The sequence below is a fragment of the Pristiophorus japonicus genome, chromosome 12 (assembly GCF_044704955.1).
Source record: "Pristiophorus japonicus isolate sPriJap1 chromosome 12, sPriJap1.hap1, whole genome shotgun sequence".
Taxonomy (NCBI): Eukaryota; Metazoa; Chordata; class Chondrichthyes; family Pristiophoridae; genus Pristiophorus; species Pristiophorus japonicus.
The window spans coordinates 37,159,508-37,177,688 of NC_091988.1; positions in this window are offsets into that span (position 1 = coordinate 37,159,508).

Sequence of the window (18,181 nt, forward strand, 5' to 3'; positions counted from 1 at the left end):
TTGTATTTCCTTTGAATGCATGGTCAAATTGGTCATTGCTGATCCACAAGGGAACCTCCCCTCGGTGGATTTGTGCCAAATTTTCCCTTGTCTGTTCTGGTCAGAGGCTGCATGCTCTTCCTTGATTAACTTATTAATGGTCCGTGCGTGGGCCTTGAGGACCGTTGCTATGTCCTGTAATGTAATTGTCACCACTTGGTCTTCTGCTAACTGTGAATCTTGATTCTGATTTTGTTCCCGCAAAATGTCCTTAATACGAGAAGATAAATCTCGTACTTTATTATCCACTGTTGCCAAATCAATGGTATTAGCCACTGACGTTCCGGTGTTAAAGACTGTAGCTGCATCATTTACCAGGCCTCGTTTATGTTGTTTATGCGAACGGGACCTAATTGGCCCCCCATTGGCATAGTTACTTTGTCTGAGGATTTGTTGCACCAATCTTCGGTAAAACTGCTGTGTTCCTTTAGAACACCATTCAGGGAGTTCTAGATTAGTCAAATTCAACACAATGGGTACCAACTCATGGTGTACATTAGCATATAATATCTCTTCACGTTTTGCTAACACTAATCCATTTTGTGGCCCAGGTGTGTGTTCTGGGCACGGAACCCACCTATCAGGCACTGACGGTGTATCTAATTCAGCTGCCTGTGACGTGATTGTTGGGGATGGGGTGGTAGGCTCGTCCCTTGTTACCACCGTTATACCTGGTGGTTGTGGGCACTGTTCCTGCTTTATGCAGAGGACAATTCCCTCTTTCCTCTTTAATATGCACCCTTGTGACATTCTTGACAGTATCATTCCAGTTATTTTAAACTTAGTCACTGTCTTTGTCCCGACAATGCAGATCCCCTGACTATCAGATGTCTCTCGCTTTGGCTTTCACGGGTTACACTCCCCCTGGCTTGTTCCTTGCTGCTGTTTGGTATCATATGCCATTATAACTGGAACAGATGTCCCTGAACATGTTATACATTCTGTTTTCTTGCTATTTCTCCGCCATTCTATCCCAACACCTATGTCTCATGGTACAGTTTCTTACGGTCATCTCTTGTTGTTTAGTTTGGCTATTATATGTGTTAACGGGCGTATTATCATCATATATAGTTTCCCATGGCTCATTCGCCCCTTCTGCCAGCATCAATGTGTACTTCCCTTGTGGGTTAACGCAGGACGAGGAGCCCAGGCGATATTCCTTTTACGCTGTCTCATTGGTGTGGTCTGAGGTTCGCATTTCACCTGGACCTGACGAGTTTGTGCTGTCTGCGAGTGACTACTACCCATCATGCTGTAGGTCATTTGGCTGCCATCCTTGTTCCAGCTCACCACAATTGCTTCCCCATTTTTGCCCTGTTGGGAGCAGGCAGTGGAGCGGCTGTGTCTGAGGCAGCGGGTGAGACGCACTCCAGGTCCCTTTGGCCAGCTGGCTCGGCCCAACGATGCACTCTGGGTTCCCTTGGCCAGCTGGCCCGGCTCAACGACGCACTCCGGGTCCAACAACAGGCTGTACCTGCCCTAGGTCTCTAGCGGTGAACACTAACTTTTAAACAACTTGATTTACATTTTAGACTTTATCAACTTTTAATCAACTCTTAAACTATTTATTAAACCATCAATCAACCTGTGTAACTTTAAAAAAATAATAATAATTTGGAAATACTTTTAAACTCTTAAACTTTTAAAACAACTTGGAAACCTTTGGGGAAATTTTTAACCTTAGAAGAAACGCTCCAAAACATCCCTCGGAACCAGCAGACAGCTGACCTTCCTAACTTCACGGGGCGGACAATAATCAAGGGAATAATGGAGGCATGTGAAAAAGGAACGGCAGTAATCATGGGGGATTTTAACCTACATATTGATTGGTCAAATCAAATCGCATGGGGTAGCCTTGAGGAGGAATTCATAGAATGCATACAGGATTGTTTCTTAGAACAGTATGTTACAGAACCTACAAGGGAGCAAGCTATCTTAGATCTGGTCCTGTGTAATGAGACAGGAATAATAAACGATCTCCTAGTAAAAGATCTTCTCGGAATGAGTGATCACAGTATGGTTGAATTTGTAATACAGATTGAGGGTGAGGAAGTAGTGTCTCAAACAAGCGTAGTATGCTTAAAGGGGACTACAGTGGGATGAGGGCAGAGTTGGCTAAAGTAGACTGGGAACACAGACTAAACAGTGGCACCATTGAGGAACAGTGGAGGACTTTTAAGGAGCTTTCATAGTGCTCAACAAAAGTATATTCCAGTGAAAAAGAAGTGCGGTAAGAGAAGGGATAACCAGCCGTGGATAACCAAGGAAATAAAGGAGAGTATCAACTTAAAAACCAATGCGTATAAGGTGGCCAAGGTTAGTGGGAAACTAGAAGATTGGGAAAATTTTAAACGACAGCAAAGAATGACTAAAAAAGCAATAAAGAAAGGAAAGATAGATTACGAAAGTAAACTTACGCAAATCATAAAAACAGATAGTAAAAACTTTTACCGATATATAAAACAGAAAAGAGTGACTAAAGTAAATGTTGGTCCCTTAGAAGATGAGAAGGGGGATTAATGGAAAATGTGGAAATGGCTGAGACCGTAAACAATTATTTTGCTTCGTCTTCACAGTGGTAGACACAAAAACCATGCCAAAAATTGCTGGTCACGGGAATGTGGGAAGGAAGGACCTTGAGACAATCACTATCACTAGTGGGGTAGTGCTGGACAGGCTAATGGGACTCAAGGTAGACAAGTCCCCTGGTCCTGATGAAATGCATCCCAGGGTATTAAAAGAGATGGCGGAAGTTATAGCAGATGCATTCGTTATAATCTACCAAAATTCTCTGGACTCTGGAGAGGTACCAGCGGATTGGAAAGCAGCTAATGTGACGCCTCTGTTTAAAAAAGGGAGCAGACAAAAGGCAGGTAACTATAGGCTGGTTAGTTTAACATCTGTAGTGGGGAAAATGCTTGAAGCTATCATTAAGGAAGAAATAGCGGGACATCTAGATAGGAATAGTGCAATCAAGCAGACGCAACATGGATTCATGAAGGGGAAATCATGTTTAACTAATTTACTGGAATTCTTTGAGGATATAATGAGCATGGTGGATAGAGGTGTACCGATGGATGTGGTGTATTTGGATTTCCAAAAGGCATTCGATAAGGTGCCACACAAAAGGTTACTGCAGAAGATAAAGGTAAGCGGAGTCAGAGGAAATGTATTAGCATGGATAGAGAATTGGCTAACTATCAGAAAGCAGATAGTCGGGATAAATGGGTTTTCAGGTTGGCCACAGGGATCGGTGCTGGGACCACAACTGTTTACAATATACATAGATGACCTGGAAGAGGGGACAGAGTGTAGTGTAACAAAATTTGCAGATGACACAAAGATTAGTGGGAAAGCGGGTTGTGTCGAGGACACAGAGGCTGCAAAGAGATTTAGATAGGTTAAGCAAATGGGCTAAGGTTTGGCAGATGGAATACAATGTCGGAAAATGTGAGGTCATCCATCTTGGAAATAAAAACAATAAAAGGGAATATTATTTGAACGGGGAGAAATTACAACATGCTATGGTGCAGAGGGACCTAAGGGTCCTTGTGCATGAATCCCAAAAAGTTAGTTTGCAGGTGCAGCAGGTAATCAGGAAGGCGAATGGAATGTTGGCCTTCATTGCGAGAGGGATGGAGTACAAAAGCAGGGAGATCATGCTGTAACAGGGTATTTGTGAGGCCGCACCTGGAGTACTGCATGCACTTCAGGAAGGATTTACTAGCTTTGGAGGGGGTACAGAGACGATTCACTAGGCTGATTCCGGAGATGAGGGGATTACCTTATGATGATAGATTGAGTAGACTGGGTCTTTACTCGTTGGAGTTCAGAAGGATGAGGGGTGATCTTATAGAAACATTTAAAATCATGAAAGGGATAGACAAGATAGAGGCAGAGAGGTTGTTTCCACTGGTCAGGGAGACTAGAACTAGGGGGCACAGCCTCAAAATACGGGGGAGCCAATTTAAAACTGAGTTGAGAAGGAATTTCTTCTCCCAGAGGGTTGTGAATCTGTGGAATTCTCTGCCCAAGGAAGCAGTTGAGGCTAGCTCATTGAATGTATTCAAGTCACAGATAGATAGATTTTTAACCAATAAGGGAATTAAGGGTTATGGGGAGCGGGCGGGTAAGTGGAGCTGAGTCCAGGGCCAGATCAGCCATGATCTTGTTGAATGGCGGAGCAGGCTCGAGGGGCTAGAAGGCCTACTACTGTTCCTAATTCTTATGTTATTATGTTTTTAATGTTCTAATGCCTGCTCCCCCCCGCCCCCCCAACCAGGCCTCGGGCCACCTACCATCAATGGCGTTACTCTGCACCGAGCTTGCGGCCAGCACCTCGCCGTAGGCAATTAGGCTTATACAGCAGTGCCTGGTCTCCAGTCGTCTTGGATCCCCTTGCCACTGGACCAAGACCTTGCTCAGCTGAGCCCATGTGGTTGCCAGTGTGCAGTGGCCACTCCACGTTAAAAGAACTCATGCACAGGCATCTTCCACTTTGTTAATATGAAGTTCTGGACCTAGAACGTCAGGACCCTCATGGACAATTCCAACAGCAACAGGTCGGAACGCCACACCACCATAGTTGCCTGGGAACTTAGACGTTTTGACATGGACATCGCCGCCCTAAGCGAGACCCGGCAGGGGAAGGCCACCTCAAGGAACATGGCGGAGGTTATACTTTCATTCTGGGAAGGAAAACCAGAGGAAGAACGGCGCCTTCATGGAGTTGGCTTCGCCATCAAAAATGATCAGGTCGACCGCCTCAAAGACTCCCCCTGCGGGGTTAACGAATGCCTCATGACTCTTCGCCTTACCCTATCCCGGAACCAATGCGCCACAGCCATCAGTGCGTACACCCCAACACTCGAGGCTGAAGAGGGTTTTTATTCCAACCTCGAGACATCCCTGTCCCGCGTCCCCACGGGCGACAAATTGATCCTCCTAGGTGATTTTAATGCCAGGGTCAGCAAAGACACAGCCCTCTGGGGAGGCGTGATTGGCACAGAGGGGGTAGGGGATGCCAACTCCAGTGGTACCCTACTCCTGACAAAATGTCTCTAGCACGAACTCCTCATCACCAACACCCTGTTCCACCAGAAAGACAAATACAAGGCATCGTGGCAACACCCTTGCTCCAAACACTTGCACCTGCTCGACTATGTCATCGTCCGAGCCAGGGATCGCAAGGATGTGCGCATCACCTGCGCCATGACAGGAGCTGACGATTACTGGACGGACCATCGCCTAATCTGATCCATCATCGATATTGACATAGCCCCAAAGCAGAGGGGACAACAGAAGCAGTTCCACAAAAAAGTTAATGCCGGGGCACTTAAAGACCCAGCTAAGAGAGTCCTATACAGCTGGCACCTTACAGTTAATCTGGCGTGCCTTGATGACCCTGAGATGCTGAATGCCCACAGTGCTTGGTCTGCCCTCCAGGCCTCCATAACCAGTGCCTGTGAAGAGACACTTGGTTACTCAATCAGTGAACACCAGGACTGGTTTGATGAAAATGATCAGGAGATCCAAGAACTAATAGTAAGCGAAGAGCATTTCTGAGCCTCAAACAACAACCCAACTTGGGAGCTGCAAAGCAACATTACAGACAGCTCAAGGCTGAGGTCCAACAAAAAACCCGGGATCTAAAGAACAGGTGGTGGCTGGAGAAAACACAGGAGATACAACAACTGGCCGACAGCCACGATATGCGAGGATTCTTGCAGTCAAGGCCACCTACGGTCCAAACTCCCACCCCATTCCTGGCCAAGAACAGGGAAACACTCATTAAGGACACCGAGGCTGTCAGGGCCAGCTGGGAGGAGCACTTTGAAGATCTCCTCAATCGAGACTCTGCTTTTGACTCGTGTTCTCAACTCCATCCAGCAGCATGCGACCTGCCACCACCTCAGTGAAACTGCAACACTGCACGAGGTAGGCAAAGCCATAAAACGGCTCAAGAATAACAAGGCTACGGGTGCGGATGAAATTCCCGCTGAGGCGCTAAAGTATGGCGGAGAGGTGCTGTTGGCGCAAATGCATAACCTCATCTCTCTCATTTGGAGGGAGGAGACCATGCCGGGAGAGCTCAGATGCAGTGATCGTGACCATCTTTAAAAAGGGGGACAAGTCCGACTGCGGCAACTACAGGGGAATCTCCCTGCTATCAGCCATTGGGAAGGTTGTCACTCGAGTTCTCCTTAACCGTCTTCTCCCTGTGGCTGAGGAGCTCCTCCCAGAATCACAGTGCGGATTTTGTTCCCTATGGGGCACAACGGACATGATCTTTGCCGCGGAATAGCTGCAGGAAAAATGCAGGGAGCAGCGCCAGCCCTTATACATAGCCTTTTTCAATCTTACAAAGGCCTTTTGACAATGTCAACCGTGAGGGCTTATGGAGCGGCGTCCTCCATTTTGGATGCCCCCAAACATTTGTCAACATCCTTCACGTCGATGACCAGCGGATCCATTACAGACCCAATCCACATCCGGACCGGGGTCAAACAGGGCTGCGTCATCGCTCCAACCCTCTTCTCAATCTTCCTCGCTGCCATGCTCCACCTCACAGTCAACAAGATCCCCGCTGGAGTGGAACTAAACTACAGAATCAGTGGGAAGTTGTTTAACCTACGCCGCCTCCAGGCCAGGTCCAAGATCACCCCAACCTCTGTCATTGAGCTGCAGTACGCGGATGACACCTGCGTCTGCGCACATTCTGAGGCTGAACTCCAGGATATAGTCGATGTATTCACCGAGGCATATGAAAGCATTGGCCTTACGCTTAACATCCGTAAGACAAAGGTCCTCCATCAGCCTGTCCTTGCCGCACAGCACTGTCCCCCAGTCATCAAGATCCACGGTGCGGCCCTCGACAATGTGGACCACTTCCCATACCTTGGGAGCCACTTATCAACAAAGGCAGACATTGATGCGGAGATTCAACATCGCCTCCAGTACGCCAGTGCAGCCTTCGGCCATCTGAGGAAAAGAGTGTTTGAAAACCAGGCCCTCAAACCTACCATCAAAGCTCATGGTTACAGGGCTGTAGTAATACCTATCCTCCTGTATGGATCAGAGGCATGGACGATGTACAGAAGACATCTCAAGTCGCTGGAGATATATTACCAATGATGTTTCCGCAAGATCCTGCAAATCCCCTGGGAGGACAGGCACACCAACATCAGTGGCCTCGCCGGGGCTAACATCCCCAGCATTGAAGCACTGATCACACTTGATCAGCTTCGCTGGGCAGGCCACATAGTTCGCATGCCAGACACGAGACTCCGTAAGCAGTTACTCTATGCAAAGCTCTTTCACGGCAAATGAGCCAAAGGTGGGCAGCGGAAATGTTGCAAGGACACCCTCAAAGCCTACCTGGTAAAGTGCAACATCACCACTGACACCTGGGAGACCCTGGCCGAAGACCACCCTAGGTGGAGAAAGTGCATCCGGGAGGGCGTTGTGCTCTTCGAATCTCAACGCCGCAAGCGTGAAGAGGTCAGCCGCAGGTAGCGGAGGGAGCGCGCGGCAAACCAGTCCTACCCTCGCCCCCCCTTTCCCCGACGAATGTCTGTCCCACCTGTGACAGGGTCTGTGGCTCTCGTATTGAACTGTTCAGTCACCAAAGAACTCACTTTGGGAGTGGAAGCAAGTCTTCCTCGATTCCGAGGGACTGCCTATGATGATGAGGAAGAGGCCGTGGGACCGATCTTTCCTTAAATATAGGGTTATTGGGCCTTCACATGTCGGCCGAAGTCCCGTATCAGCTGGCTCGTATATGGTAGTATCATTGATGCAGCTCCCAACATCGGGGGTATGGTATATCTCTAACTGGTACCCATGCTCCCCCGGAGGATCCCGATCACCAATGTTATCATTAACTGCATTTTATACTTGCACTAGCTCTAGCTCCTGCCGGTGATCGATGCCTCTCCACTATTGTCTTTCTATCCAGACCTTCCAAAACGGCACAATTATTACAGCTACTGTTATGGTCCCCACTATTGACCATATAGTTCCGTCAATGAGTTCATTTTCCCAGTCCTGGTATCTTATATAGTACTCCTCAGTTTCGTCACATGGAATGATAGCAGGATCGCCACTTATCTGTAAGAAAAAATAATCCGGTCGTCACTGGTTAATTATTTGTACAATTTTAGCTGTGTCCAATGCTTCCATCTTCCCTTTCCTCTCATGTCTACGCATGTGCAGGTGTCATTGGTCATAAGCACCTCATATGGGCCCCGCCACTTTGGTGCAAATCCTGGTTTTTCAGGGGTTATCTTAACCATCACCCTCTTCCCCCACCCCAGAGGTGTTTCCCTGTTGCTTATCTGCATCCTGTGTGATATCCTTAATTATTTGTTGATCCCGTGCTTCTTGCTTTGAGGTATGCAATTGCTCGCATAATTGTTTAATAAACCTCCTGACTCTATCCCTTGCTGGTCCTACATTCTCCCCTCCTGTCATTATTCCCTCCAGTAGTCTCTTAGCTCTACCCATCATCAATTCATCAGTCCTGTTGTTCTATTCGAGGTGGACCTAAGTCTCATTAGAATACCGGGGAGCAAATCTGCCACTCCCTTCCTGGTCTCCTCTATAGCTTTAGCTAAGGGCAATTTAAGAGTTCGGTACATTCTTTCCACCATCCCTGAGCATTGCGGGTGATGTGGGATGTGGAATTGTTGCTTAATCCCTAGCAAGGCGCATGTATGTTGGATTACCTTCCTGGTGAAGTGTGTCTCCTGATCTGAGTCTAACTGGAGGGGAACACCCCAGCGAAGGATTATTTCTTCTGCAAATATTCTTGCTACGGTGATAGTGGTGCAATCCCTTGTGGCAAATGCTTCCACCCATTGTATAAATTGATCACTCACCACTCGACACTATATTTTTCCCCTAGTATTCGGGAGTAATCCAGTAAAATCTATCTAGGTTTTTCCACGGTCCTGTGGGCTTTAACTGGTGTCCCATCTGCACCTTTATGGGCTTCCTGATAGTCACCTACTTAAAACAAAAGAAACAGAATCACTGGTTCTCTTCAAATTAAGAAGATTTCTGATATTCAAAAGGTATCACCCTCTGAGATAAAACAGAGTTCATAGCTGCCTGTGAAAGTTAACTTCCTTTGTTTCAAAAGCTGACAAACACAGACACCATCAATTAATGTCGACTTCAGCCTACAGCCTTTTTCAGTCTAAACTCTCCAGTTAAAAATTTTACTTTTGTAAAGTCTGTGTTTTTATTCTCAAATAAACATTCAGAAAAGCAGCTTTGCACATAATAGCAGAGAATTTTAAAAGTTCGGTTTGTAATAGGTTAATTAAACTCTAACTCCAATCTTAAATTACCAATGCCACTTGGAAAAAGGGGAGGAGCCACGGCCAAAATTCTCCAGTCTCCTCCCCACTCTTTCCAGTCCAATCACATCTTTCCTGCCTTGTGATGAACAGAATCGCACACTATTTGTAATCTTACTCAAGTTCTCTACAGTTCAAGCATGACGTCCCTGCTCCTGTATTCCATGCCTCAATTAATAAATGCAAGTATTCTATATTTTTTTTTTTTTTTTTTGAAATTCGTAGCCAATCGTTTCAATTCTTTGTCAAATCACAAACGCCAGAGGTCACCTTGGGCCCGTTCAAGGATCACTCTGCGCCAATGCTCTTAGCCAAAAGGCCTAGAGCCACTGCACCGTTCCTGGAAGTACTGCAATACCAGGTTCGTGCCATGGAGGTGGATGGGTCAGGTCCCCCACACACCTCCGTGGAGGTGGATGGGTCAAGCCACCCCACCCACCTCCTCACAGATTTTTTTTATTTTTTTTATGGCCACTAGTTTTGGATTCTCCCACAAGTGGAACGTTCCCTCTACATCTACCCATTCATAATTTAAAAACCTCTATCAGGTCTCCTCTTAAAATCCCCAACATGTTCAATCTTACCTGATTACTGTAATCTCTCAATTCTGTTGCCATCCTTATAAATATTTTTTGCACTTCCTCCAGTGCTTCTATGTCCTTTTTATAGTATGGACATCAGAACTGCGCACAGTAAAGTGCGACCTGACCAGGGTCCTATACAAGTTTAACTTAACCACTATTGTATTCTGTACCCTTAGAAATAAATTCCAGTGCTTAGTTAGCATTTATAATTGCTTTGCTGACCTGCGATGCTGCTTTTAATGATTTGTTCACCTCTATCCCTGGCTTTCTTTACTTTACTCTTATTCCATTCAGTTTCTTATTTTCTAAGGTATAGGTGATGTTTCTGTTCCTACCAAAGTGCATTACCTCACATTTATCTACGTTAAAGTTCATTTGCCATGTACAAGTTTTCCAATGTCTTCTTGCATTATGTTGCATTCTTCCTTAGTGTTAGTTATACCCCTCAGTTTGGTATCATCTGCAAATTTTGATGTTGAGTTCCTTGTTCCGAAGTCCAAATTATGAATGTCATTATGAATAAGAGTGATCCTGGCACTGATCCTTGTGGAACACTGCTTTCTACCTTCCTCCAATCTGAATAACTAACTTTTACCCCTATTCTCTCTGCTTTCCCTTTTTGACAATTTGCTATCCATTCAGCCTTAACCTTTGTCATGAGCCTACTGTGTGGTATCTTATCAAAGGCGTTTTGAAAATCCAAGTATATGACGTCAACTGCATTACCTTTGTTTACTCTTTCCATTACCTCTTCAAAGAGTTCATCAGGTTAGTGAAACATGGCTTAGCCTTTCAGAATCCATTCTGACTTTTTAAATTATGTTTTCTGTCTCTAGATGCTCTTCTCTCTTTTAGTATAGAATACAGTATCTTTCCTATCACTGGCATTAAGCCGACTGGTCTATAGTTCTCCGGTTTTGTTCTATCTCCTTTTTGTATATGGGAACAACATTAGCTGTCTGCCAGTCCTCTGGCACTATCCCCTCTTCTATGAAACTTTATTTTTTATATATACTGTTGCCTCTGCTTTTCTCCCTAGTCTCCTTGAGTATGAGTGCATACCATACAGATCTGGGGTTTTATTCTCTTAGTTTTGCTAGTTTGTCAATTATTTTCTCCCTTTCTATCCCAACTGTTTTTAAGCTCATTCTCTAATGAAATGTCTATTTCGCTATCTTCTTTAGTAAAATCTAAGCTGAAGTAGTTATTCAATACTTCTGCCATTTCTGTCATTATGTGTGAGTTTATTCTATTCCTCCTTTAGTGGCCCTATCACTATTTTAATTTTCCTTTTGTTGTTTATGTGTCTATAGAACACTTTATTATTTCTTTTTATATTCCTTGATCAATTGATTTCGTAATTTTTCTCTGCTTTCCGGATGTTTTTTAAAAAAAAAACTTCTCTCCCAAGTTCTTTGTATTCCCTTTTGCCCTCCTCTCCTATAGTATCGATGTAATGCTTATGTCTTTTCTTTAGATTCAATTGTTCCTTTAGTTCTTTATTCATCTACTGTGCCCCATGATTAGCTTGCATGTTTTTAGCTTTTAATGGGATGCATTTCTCTTGAACTCTGTTGATCATGTTTTCAAAGGTTTCCCACTGTTTTTCTGTCCCTTTGTTTTTCAAGATTGTCTCCCAGTTTACCTTATTTCGTTCCACCCTCTAATTTTCTCTCTCCCAATTTGTTACCTTAGCCTTTGTCCTAATGTCACTCTCAATACTAATCTTGAACCTTACGATGTTGTGATCACTGCTACTAAGATGCTCTCCTAATCTTGCTTCTCGTATCTGCTTTGGTCATTACCCATTACGAGATGTAGTAGTGATTCTTTTGTTGGACTTCTTGCGTAGAATGGGAAAGGAGTTCTGCATACACAGTAAAAACTCAATTCCCTTTTCTCCTTTCGCTACCTCTTCCTGCCAGTTTATTTGGGGGGCAGGGGTAGTTGAAATCTCCCATGGTTATTATTCTGTGGTCTGCTACTACGTAGATTGGCCTATATATTTCTTCCTTCAATTCCCTTCTACTATTTGGTGGTCTGCAGTATACCCGTTCAGATGATGGATCCCTTCTTATCTAATCGTAGCCAGAGAATCACCTGCAACAGCATCTCTTCCCGCCCCCACATCGTTGCCTCTGGTGTCCCCCAAGGATCTATCCTTGACCTTCTCCTATTTTTCATCTACATGTTGCCCCTTGGCGACATCATCCGAAAACACAGCGTCAGTTTCAACATGTATGCTGATGACATCCAGCTCTACCGCAATATAACTTCTCTTGACCCATTCACAGTCTCTAAATTGTCAGATGGCTTGTCCGACATCCAGTTCTGGATGTGCCGAAATTTTCTCCAATTAAATATTGGGAACAGTGAAGCCATTGTTTTTGGTCCCCGCCACAAACTCCATTCACTAGCCACTGACTCCATCCCCCTCCCCAATTCCTGTTTGAGGCTGAACCACACTGGTCGCAACCTTGGTGTCATATTTGACCACATATCTGCAGCATAACTAAGACCGCCTATTTCTCACTCCGTAACGTTGCCTGTCTCTGCCCTTGTCTCAGCTCATCCACTGCTGAAGCCCTCATCCATGCCTTTGTTACCTCTAGGCTTGACTGTTCCAACACACTCCTGGCTGGTCTCCCACATTCTACCCTACGTAATCTAGAGGTGATCCAAAACTCTGCTGCCCGTGTCCTAACTCACACCAAGTCCCACTCATCCATCACCCCTGTGTTCGCTGGCCTTCCAGTTAAGCAATGCCTCAATTTCAAAATTCTCATCTTTATTTTCAAATCTCTCCATGGCTTCGCCCCTCCCTATCTCTGTCATTTTCACCAGCGCCACAACCCCCCCCCCGAGATGTCTGCGCCCCTCTAATTCTGCCCTCTCTGATTATAATCGCTCAACCATTGGTGGCCGTGCCTTCTGTTGCCTAGGCCCCAAGCTCTGGAACTCCCTGCCTAAACCTTTCCCACTCTCTACCTCTTTTTCCTCCTCCAAGACGCTCCTTAAAACATACCTCTTTGACCAAGCTTTTGGTCACCTGCACTAATTTCTACTTGTGCGGCCTGGTGTCAAATTTTTTATCTCATAATACTCCTGTGAAACACCTTCTGACACTTTACTACATTAAAGGTGCCATATAAATACAATTGTTGTTAACTCAATCCATATGGATTCTGTATCTTACTGCTCGTTACATCCTTCTACTGCCATTGTTATTTTAAACTAGAGCCTCCCGTTCATCCATTTTGTTTTGAATACTAAATACATTGCTGTACCAACAATTTTAATTGATTTTATTTATTATTCCCCTCTTTGTTTTTAGTAGTTATTTTACCTTTATGCTCTCGAACTTTATCTAATCTCTGGTCATTCGTGTTATTCTTATTCCTTCCTTTAGTTTGTCTTCCTGATTTTTTTTTATTGTTAGCTATCAACAATTTCTAGCAGTTCCTGCCCCTCATGTTATTAGTTTAAAGTCTTTAAATCCCTAGTTATCCTTTCCGGTCGAACTTGGTCCCAGCCCACTTCAGGTGCAGCCTGTCCCAACAGTAGAGCCCCTTTCCTGTCCCAGTGCTGCTGCCAGTGTCCCATGAAATGGAACCCCTCTTTTCCACACCACTCTTAGCCACATATTGACTTTCCTAATCTGTTTGTCCCTATGCCAATTTGTATGTGGCATGAGGTCTGCTTTTCAATTTAGCTTATAACTCCTGATACTCCCTTAGCAGGACCTCTTCCCTAATCTTTCCTGTGTCATTGATTCTGACCTGGAGCACAACAACTGGATCCTCCCCTCCTTTTGCAGGTTTTTTTCCAGCCGTTTCGAAATGTCCCTTACCCTGGCACCAGATAGGCAACACATCCTTTCGGACTCTAGATCCTCCCCTACTACTGTAATCTTTCTACTTTGCACCCCCTTCTCTTTGACAGCCTCCTGATCTACAGTGCCTTGGTCGGCATTCTGGCTGTCCATCTCACAGTCGTTTTTATCCTCCCAGGTATTGAGTATTTTGAATCTGTTGGACAGGAGCCGTGTCTGCTGGACCTTATACGTTCCCTTTACCAGCCTTGACTGACAATCGCACCTCCCCTTTCCTGCACATGTGCTTTCCTCTGGTGTGATTGTATTCTGGAGTAAATTACCCAGAAATTCCTCCTCCTCCTCCCTTGTGTCAGAGTGTAAGCTCGGACTCCACATTAAGCCCAAGTGTCTCGAGACAGAGACATCTCTTGCAGATGTGACACATGCTACAATCCTGACACACTGCCTGCACTGCCATGCCTTCATTAATTAATTTGTTGGTTATCTGTAATTTATTTCTTGGACTAATTGGTCATGAGGTCTGGATTTATTAAATAGGTGGATTTAGCTTTATTAATTAGTTACTGTGATTAATTACTTAGCTATTTATCAGTTATTAATGTCTTTAAATGCAGTTAGAATTTAATCACTTGCTTCATGTCTCTTTGACTTTCACTTACTTGCACTATTAAATCGTTACCAACATTAACCACTAATGTTACGAAACACCTATATATATACTACTTTTGATTTCCTCTGGTTCTGCCACTCCTCTCTCTGTTGATCATGATGTCACTTTTTCTCTTTCCTCCAGTGCGATTATTTGCTTATTTACTACTGCCCCTTGGTTTAAAGTACTTAGCACCTCCTTCCCATTCCGCACTGAATTCCCACTCTCACCAAATTCCTGTGCCGCTCAGTTTAGGAAACCACTCTGTTTAGTAGATATTCCCAGCTCTGTGCGCACACAAGATCTTCCTTTTCTAAATCCATGCCAGCTGTTTTAAGTTATTGCAGTACTGGTGGTACTTCAGCTTGCATGTTGGAATGGGTTCCATTAAATTTACCTGTTGTTGGTCTATAGCTTCTTGGGTCCATTTTTGTCTGCCTTTTTAAATTTAGGTACTACATTTGCTTGGTTCAAGTCCTGTGGAACAACAGTGCTTCACGATTCTTCTGTGCTGAAAGCCAGTTCTCCAGAAACTTTGCCCCTGATCATCTTCAGCAGTCTATGATGCATAGTAGATGATTTAGAGGAGCTAAAATCCTTTAAATCTCCCTAATTTACCAAGTACCTCTTTAAAATATCTGGGTATACGGAAAAAAAATGTATGCCAATTTTACACAGAGCACATTTCTTTTTCTGGAACATCATAACATCAGGAGGAGGTGGGGTAATGGGCATCGCTAATAAATTTCATAGAAGTATATATATGTAAAGGACTTCCCACCAAATTCACAGATTTTCAGGAATCCTATGGAAAAATGCACTCTGCACAAAGTACTGTTAAATCCTTTCTGATGAATACTTCCAAAAATATTTCACCGTTTTAACTTCACTCACACTTGAGTTTTAATATTTTCTCTAATTGGTCATAATATTATATCGCAAAGGAGTATTATTAGTAAACTCATGTCACCACATCAGACTACATTGTTACAGCAACTGTTTACACACAGGACTTCCATTCTTACATAAACAGTTTTAAGCATGATCAAAAATAATGACAACAGGAAACTGGACAGGAAGCTTGTCTAAGCATAAGATTTTTAATAATATTTAGATGCTTAACATCTTTAGCTACACATTCATTTTGAATGTTCTCCACCAATATGCTGCTTCTATTGTCTCTGCCTTCACTTGGTTTTACAGTTGCCTATCTAATTGTAGCCAGCAATAGCTTCGCTGCCCAGCCCTTTACTTCTACTTCCGGAGTCCCCAAGAGTCTATTCTTGCCCCTTTCTTGTTTCACGTGTTGTCTCTTGGTAACATAATCCGCAGACCTGGGGTCAGCTTCCACAAATATGTTGACCGCATCCAGTTCTACTTCACCGCCTCGCAATCCCTCCACTGCATCTGTGTGGTCAGATTGCTTGTATAGCAATCAATCTTGGATGAGCCGCAGTTTCCTCCAGTTATATATTAGGAAGACGGAAGCCATCATCTTTGACCCCCGCCCCCCCTCCAGAATCTGCGTACCCTTGCCACCGATAATAATCCCCTCCCCATCGACTGTCATGGGCTGACGGACAATTTGCAACTTTAGTGTCCTGTTCGACTCCAAACTGCTCACCTGACCGCATACACAAAGAACCACCTGCTTCCACCTCCATAACATTCCCTGCCTCCACTCCTACCTCTCCATCTTTCCACTATCTACCCTTTTTCCCAGCATCAGCTCAATTTCATCACTACCCTTATCTCTTCCACTTTGAGCTACCTGCTCATTTCCTGTACTTTCCCCTCTCCTTTGCTCTACAGTTACTTCACTCTCAACCCTCATCAACTGTCAACAGAACACAGCTGGATACTTAGCTACAAAATTTAACTTTTTGAAAATTTAAAGTAACGAATTCAAGAAAGACATTCTATTTCTCTGTCCCTAGTCTGTGTATCTCATAGATGTAAGCAAGAGTTAACATTCACTTTTCTGTCAACAAAACATAAATGTGATAATTATTTGGCTTCAAATTTCATTTTTTGAATTAATATTCACACACACCGGTCAATGTAGTTTAGAAATGTGAGATAGAGCTATTCCAACATGCCAGTGAGTTTAACATCTGCAGTAGGGAAAATTTTAAAGAGTGTTGAATTAAAAATAGATGTCGTTGGCACGGAATTCAAAAGGGACCATCATCCTTGACAAGCCTCATATAATTCTATGAGGAGGAAATAGACATGTTAGATGGGGGAAATGCAGTTGACGTTGTGTACATGGACTTTTAACAGCCTCTGACCAGGTATCGCAAAGATGATGAAATTAGGGGGGAGGAGAGCAAACGGGATTAAAAATTGGTTAGAAAAGAACACACCGTGTAGGATTTGAGGGCAGTTTTTCAGTGATTTGGAGGTGAGTGATGGTGTCCCACAGGGTTCTGTTCTGGGACCACTTCTGTTCTCTGTATATCAATGATTTCAACATCACTCCCACTAGGCCTACATGTAGATTATACCAAAATAGGAGATATAGTTAATTCTTTAGAAGACAAAAGGAAGCTGCAAAGTCATATTGATAAGATGGGGAATGGGCTAAAAAGTGGCAAATGGAATTCAGTGTCAGGAAGGGTGCAGCAGTTTAATTCTGAATGGAATAAGGCTCACTGCTGTGAAAGAGCAGTGGGAGTTGGGAGCCATGGGACATAAAAGACAGCACCACAAGTTGATAAAGCTGTAAGAAAGCTAATATGATTTTAGAAAGAGGTAATGATGAGCCCTCATAAGGTCTCTGAGCACGGTGCAGTATTGGGCTCCACTTTATAGTAATGATAGTAAGTGTCTTGGGACATTTTACTTCGTTAAAGGCACTATATAAATGTAAGGCTTTAGTGAGGGTACAACACTGATTTACTAGGATGCTGCCAGCTATAAAGAAATACAAATATGAAGAAAGACTTGAACATTTGTTTTCATTAGAACAGCAAAGATGCGGGGAGTATTTCAAATTATGGACGGGTAGGGCAGCATAGATAGAAGCAGATTCTTTCTGGTAATTGAGCAGTTTAGAATGAGGGGCTATAGATATTAGTTTAGATTTAGAATAGAGGGATTGAGAAACTAATTTACATAGAGTTGTGATGCTGTGGTATTCACTTCCAGGATGAAAGTGAAGGCAGAAACGATGCCAATGTTCAACATTCGATTGGATAGGTGGATGAAGGAACAAGGGTTGAAGAGGGTGGGTAAGTGTGATTGGAACTGTTTGCTCTTATGGAGGGTAAACACCGACACAGACTGGTTGGACCTGTTTCTTGTTGAAACTTCTATGTATTTCTATCTACTGAGCCTGCATCAGGTGATGAGGGAACCAATAGGAGGAAATAACTGCTTAACCTTGTTCTCACTAATCTACTGTTTGCAGACACATCCGTCCACAATATCATGGGTAGGAATGACCACCACACAATCCTGTTGAAGATGGTCTCGTCTTCACAGTGAGGGCACCCGCCATCATGAAACCCCTCGCAGCCCAAAATTGGCCTTGCATGAGTCACTGTGGGCCATCAGCTGCAGAAGAATTGTAAACCATTACAATCTAACCTCCTGGCCTGGCACATCCTTCACTTTTTCATCACCACCAGGTGGGAGATCAATTGCCGTTCAATGTAGAAGTGTAGACGAACATGGTGGTAGAAGAACAATGCGTCCCTTAGAATAAGGA